Source organism: Pseudophryne corroboree, chromosome 1, assembly GCF_028390025.1.
Source record: "Pseudophryne corroboree isolate aPseCor3 chromosome 1, aPseCor3.hap2, whole genome shotgun sequence".
Classification (NCBI taxonomy): Eukaryota; Metazoa; Chordata; class Amphibia; order Anura; family Myobatrachidae; genus Pseudophryne; species Pseudophryne corroboree.
Genome location: NC_086444.1, coordinates 607,649,172 through 607,656,114, shown reverse-complemented (window position 1 = coordinate 607,656,114; position 6,943 = coordinate 607,649,172). Strand labels below are relative to the sequence as shown.

The 6,943-nt window shown below is 37.5% G+C and overlaps 1 pseudogene; it reads left to right on the top strand.

Moving 5' to 3' along the window:
* Nucleotides 1–3,095: 3,095 nt before the first annotated feature.
* Nucleotides 3,096–3,214, top strand: LOC134936163 (5S ribosomal RNA; annotated as a pseudogene).
* Nucleotides 3,215–6,943: the final 3,729 nt, after the last annotated feature.

Sequence of the window (6,943 nt, the reverse complement as noted above, 5' to 3'; positions counted from 1 at the left end):
CCAATACTCTGCTACACCAACAAAGTTCCCATTTCCCACCCACCATTCAAAACATCCCCAAATGGGAATTTCTTCTACTAAAAAGGAATAGTTCGAGTAAAGAAGTATTCGATGATAAATGCAAAGATCTTTCAAAGAGACTCAAAGAATGAGGGTACAGTTCAAGACTCATAAAAAGGTCAAAAAAAGTCTTCAACAAACCACAAGATAATCTTTAATATTTCAGCAAAAACTCTCTGCCAAGAAAGACAATGTCCTAAGGTTTGTAGGTACAGTCTGTGAGGAATGGAGAGACCTCAAAGGGATTCTTCAACAACACTGGCCAGTACTGTTGTTGGACAATGACTTAGCTACGAGATTGAATACTACAATTGATATGAGCTGGAGACGCTCACCTAATCTTGGAGACCAACTAGTTCAGAGCCACTACACATCACAACCCCCAAGAAAGCCCATTATCACAGGTACCCATCCATGTGGAGATTGTAAAGCCTGTCTCCAGAACCTCAGAAATAGTGGACAAATTTAAAAATAATATACAAATCACAGATTATTTCAATTGCAAAAGCACAAATGTCATCTACTGTCTCACTTATCCCTTTGACAAAAAATATGTGGGCATAACTACCCATATGCTCAAACAAAGGGCACTTGAGCACATAGGATCAGTGAGAAATGCCAAAACAGATCGACAAAAATTCAAACAACTGACTACGGTCGCCAAACATTTTCTTTCATGTCATTCAGGCTCGCCCAAGGAACTAAGGATATTCGGTCTGGAACAGATCAAAATAGGTATCAGGGGCGGCAATGTAACAAGAGCTCTTTTAAAGAAAGAAAGTGAATGGACATTTAAACTTGGGACCATAGCCCCGGACAGCCTAAACGAACACATTAATTACAGTGTCTTTCATGAATAACTATACAATTTGGCCTCTTTCTTCAGCACAATTAAGAATGTTCTCTTGCCTAGGGAGATAGCAATCTCCACATAAATGTATTACAAATTGTCAAAGGTTGTCTATGCAGAATAGTGAACCAATCCAGTCATAATTATGTCATACACAATGACTTAATAAATCTTGGTTTTCTTAATAAAAACTGAAAAATACCAATCCCAACCATTTTCACTCACTTCCTCTCACTCCCTTTCTTTTCACATGATATTCACGGTCTAAACCAACATTTTACCACAATGCTCTCCTCATACACATTTAGTCACGACACATCATCACCATTCTTTCACACTTTCATCACACATTTGTCTCAGCCAGGTCCATTTCCATCGCCTTTCCATTAAGGAAGGCGATGGAATGAGTCATATTAGACCTCAATACTCCACAACACATTACTGTAGAGCTTCCTTCAATCACAGGTTCAGTGTTTTTTAACTAGAGTGTTCACCAAGTTGTGTAGTCAAATTTTTTCACCATTACTCACTTTGCAGCGGTTAGTTTACAATTTCCCACAACCCTTCACACATTCAAAAGTTATTCAAGCCCCATACACAAGTGTATTATATTCACACAGCCATCACATACCTTCACAATCTCAATGCAACCGAACACTATTTACACAATAATAATTTATATATACATACTGCTTCCCCCTTTTTTTCCATAACATTTTTTTCAATTTTTTTTCATATATTTATTCATTTTATATTCATTTTTATTTTACTTTATTCACATTTATTCTTATTCATTCATCTTATTTTTTATAAAGCACAGTATAAACCTGTCACCTTATATTCACTTAATTCTTCAATTCATATTGTGGTTTCATTTTTATATTCTTTATATATATTTACACTAAATCCCATTAAAATCAAGAACACAAATCAGTTCCTGAATTTACAATTAATACATTATATAGCAATTTAGAATATCTTCATTCTGCCCCTCTGAATTGTAATCCTTATTGGTTGAACAGCCTGTCAATCATCTGAGACCTAGGAGAAACTCCTATCTCTTAAATATGTAAACTTCATTGGTCCAATAACATGCTAACCCTTTGGGATTCACAAAGAAATTCCATTGGCTAATCTACCCATCAAATAACACTGGCACTACTTTTGTTTGGTCTCATAGCCTCTCAATCATGCGGGACCCATATAACACTCCTATTGGTCCAAGGAGTTGTCAATCAGTTTCCCCTGCAATAGGATTGGTCAGTGCAGCAGTTAAGAAGCACTCACGGAGTGCTGTCTGATCAGACGATCAGGTGAACAAGCTCCTCACAGCGAAACACGCGCCACTACCGGTGCCCAACTTCCGGGATCTCCATAACGGGGCTCCAGAGGGCTGACTCCTCTCCACAGCGCACGGCAGGTATGATACACCACTCCTCAGCTGCCAGCTCTCCACATAGGACTTCTATCTCCAGCTCCCAATAGCGATAGTGACACACAGCGGTAGCGGGGACCCGTCCACCCCACTCTGTGTTTTCACACAGATAGGGTTTTGCCTTCTTTTCTGATATAAGAACAACAGTCACACTCCCCCTGGGTATTGTACAAATATAATCCACTTTGTACAAAAATAATACAGGGATTTTAACTCGGTGTTGATCTCTGCAATACTTTGAGACAGATTTAGAACTCTGATTACAGCAATGTGGTGTACTTAAAGCCACAGTACTATATTTATTCCTATATAAGGAGAGTGTGTTTTATCTACATTTATATGTTTAATGATATAAGATCATATAAATCATTTCAAGTATCTTCCTGCATTCTGTCCTTTTTGATGTGATTTATGAGAAAATTGTATTCATATTAATGAGCATTTGTATGGGACAGACTCAGAACTGTGATTACAGCAAAGCGGTATACCTAAACTGTGTGAGTTCCTTCGTGCACTCTCTCATCCATGAATAAAGGACTGTCCTCTGCAATGCTTATTACAGTAATAGGGGCTTCCTAGTGGACAGCAGAAGTGCAATACTGATTCTATTTTCCAATCCTGACTTATCAGGTCTAATACTTACCTCATCTTTTAATACCTTATACTTACCTTGAATTTCTCAACAATCCATTTCAAATACTCTCTCATCCAATTGGGTACCCCTGTACGCAAACAGATGTTCTCCTAACTATCTACAGTCCTACCACACTGGACATGCCCGATCTCGTCTGATCTTGGAAGCCAAGCAGCGTTGGGCCTGGTCAGTACCAGAAAGGGAGACCCTCTGGGAATACCGGGTACTGTAGTATCAAGGGACATTACAACCCATTGATGCACCCAGGAAAGCAGAAGTGTACTTACTTCTTTCATAACCAGAATATCTAGGCGATAACACTCTCTCATTGCCCATTCGATGGTCACAGATGAACAAAAGTAGAAGTGACTGGTTCTGTAACACCTTCTTATATCTCCTTGAATAGAAGTGGGGCAATATGAAATACATAACTGTAACAATCTTCCACTGCCTTGAACACTGATATCAGACCATGTTAAATGTTTACTCAATTAGCTACCCTGAAGGAGTTTGGAGTCAGAAAGCATATACAGTTGTGCTCATAAGTTTACATACCCTAGCATAATTTGTGATTTTATGGCCATTTGTCAGAGAATATGAATGATGACTCACAAACTTTTCTTTCACTCATGGTTAGTGGTTGGGTGAAGCCATTTATTGTCAAACAACTGTGTTTACTCTTTTTAAATCATAATGACAACAGAAACTACCCAAATGACCCTGATCAAAAGATAACATACCCTGGAGATTTTGGCCTGATAACATGAACACAAGTTGACACAAACGGGTTTGAATGGCTACTAAAGGTAACCATCCTCACCTGTGATCTGTTTGCTTGTAATCAATGTGTGTATATATAAAAGGACAGTGAGTTTCTGGACTCCTGAAAGACCCTTGCATCTTTCATCCAGTGCTGCACTGATGTGTCTGGATTCTGAGTCATGGGGAAAGCAAATGAATTGTCAAAGGATCTGCGGGAAAAGGTAATTGAACTGTATAAAACAGGAAAGGGATATAAAAAGATATCCAAGCAATTGAGAATGCCAATCAGCAGTGTTCAAACTCTAATTAAGTAGTGGAAAATGAGGGATTCTTTGGAAACCAAATCACAGTCAGGTAGACCAACAAAAATTTCAGCCACAACTGCCAGGAAAATTGTTTGGGATGCAAAGAAAAATCCACAAATAACTTCAGCTGAAATACAGGACTCCCTGAAAAAAAGTGGTGTGGTTGTTTCAAGATGCACAATAAGGAGGCATTTGAAGAAAAATGTGCTGCATGGTCGAGTCGCCAGAAGAAAGCCATTACTACGCAAATGCCACAAAGCATCCCGCTTACAATACTCCAAACAGCACAGAGACAAGCCTCAAAACTTCTGGAACAAAGTCATTTGGAGTGATGAGACCAAAATGTAACTTTTTGGCCACAACCATAAACGTTACATTTGGAGAGGAGTCAACAAGGCCTATGATGAAAGGTACACCATTCCTACTGTGAAACACGGAGGTGGATCGCTGATGTTTTGGGGATGTGTGAGCTACAAAGGCACTGGAAACTTGGTCAAAATTGATAGCAAGATGAATGCAGCATGTTATCAGAAAATACTGGAGGAAAATTTGCACTTATCAACCCGGAAGCTGCGCATGGGACGTACTTGGACGTTCCAACATGACAATGATCCAAAACACAAGGCCAAGTTGACCTGTCATTGGCTACAGCAGAATAAAGTGAAGGTTCTGGAGTGGCCATCTCAGTCTTCTGACCTCAATATCATTGAGCCACTCTGGGGAGATCTCAAACGTACAGTTCATGCAAGACAGCCCAAGAATTTATAGGAACTGGAGGCTTTTTGCCAAGAAGAATGGGCAGCTTTACCATCTGAGAAAATAAAGAGCCTCATCCACAACTGTATAGAACAAACAAAGTGTTAAGAAGGTAAGTTTGCGCTTAAGGTGTAAAGCAGCCCACAGCCAGTGGAAAAGGTAACACCAGGACCTTAGACATACAACCCATACAAAAAATACCACTGTTTATATAGGCGCTTGGCAGTATAACGGACAATTTCAATAGTTCCTTTGTTGTTCATAAATGTTTCCTTAAACAGAAATAAAAATACAACAAATAGTGCAGATGGTAATATTCAGATTTTATCATGCAAAGAGGCACTAATGCCAGACTCCTACCAGAATGTAGACAAACATCCACAACTGTCATAAAAGACTTCAAGCTGTCATTGATGTTAAAGGGGGCAATACACGGTATTAAGAACTGGGGTATGTAAATTTTTGATCAGGGTCATTTGGGTAGTTTCTGTTGTCATTAAGATTTAAAAAGAGTAAACACAGTTTGACAATAAATGGCTTCACCCAACCACTAACCATGAGTGAAAGAAAAGTTTGTGAGTTATCATTCATATTCTCTGACAAATGGCCAGAAAATCACAAATTCTGCTAGGGTATGTAAACTTATGAGCACAACTGTGTGTATATATATATATATATATATATATATATATATATAAATCTCATAAGTTGATAGAGAGAACTAGAAAATAGAAATTTTCACTTTGATAAACGCCATATATTGATAAACACCAAAAATACAGAGGGTGTGCATAGAGGCAATTTGCCACCTAACTTATAATGAGTGAGTAACATATTATTACTTTTTCTTGATTTAACCTTTTTTTAACTAATTGTTGCCTATTCAAATTACAATGTTATCGTCTGTACAGAATAATAAAAGTTAAGTTTTAAACTCACACTTATTGTGTACTTTATATATCTGCAATACATTAATATTAATTGATTTAAAGTGTGCCCCAGAGAGACAATAAAACAGTCTTCTTTTGCTTCTTCGCAACCCCCCCCCCCAATAATGATGTGTCCCACCTGTTAGCATTATTTGTATCAAAAATTCACAAACTATGGCAATATTTAGAAGAAGACAATAATAACATAACACTATTCATATAATGAACACTATCATGCATAATAGGAAAAAATATTTTCCATCTCATGAACTCTACATGAATCAAATTAAAATCCTTAATCTGCATACATCTATTTAGTTACATTTACTGACCAGCAATCACTACCGCACCATAAAGAACACAACAGGGATGTCTCCATCCAACAACTGCTACGTTCACCGAGCGGAAGGGATAGCTGTAAGCTGAAAGATAATGAAATACAATAAGAGAAAAATACAGGAATGAAAATTAATCTCCCAGAAAGGGGACAATATCACATCCCTCATTCATACCATGCGGAGAGAATGTGTTTAGAGTATGAATCCACCTGGTCTCCCTTTTTGATAATTTCTTCAATAAGTCTCATTTTCTGGAATCTAATGATACTTAATCTATGGCTTTAAACTTAAAATTTACAAGGGATGATTTTTGACAAGAAGCAAAGTGTCATTGGGACACTGTGATTGGTGACTTTACTGATAATTTTTATGGTATGTTCTAATATTCTCAGCTTTAATTGCGTAAGGCTAGGTCACTTAAAAACAGGTTAGCACCGAGCCAGTTACCGGAAAATAAAACTAATAATTTATGGTTGAGTGGTACCAAAGGCTTTTTTCCGTGTTCACACTGTAAAGTGTGTAAATATGCTAGTCAAGATAGGTACAATATTCAAAATTCTGATAATTCTAAGACCTTCAAAATTCTGAGTTTTATGAATTGTCAATCAGTGTGTGTAGTTTATATGATCAAGTGTCAATGCGGTTTTAGATACACAGAGAAAACCAAATGGCAATTAAAGCTGAGAATATTAGAACATACCAGAAACATTATCAATAAAGTCACCAATCACAGTGTCCTGAGACACTTTGCCTCCTGTCAAAAATCATCCCTTGCAAATTTTAAGTTTAAAGCCATAGAACAAGTATCATTAGATTCCAGAAAAGGAGACTTATTGAAGAAATCACCAAAAAGGGAGACCTGGTGGATTCATAT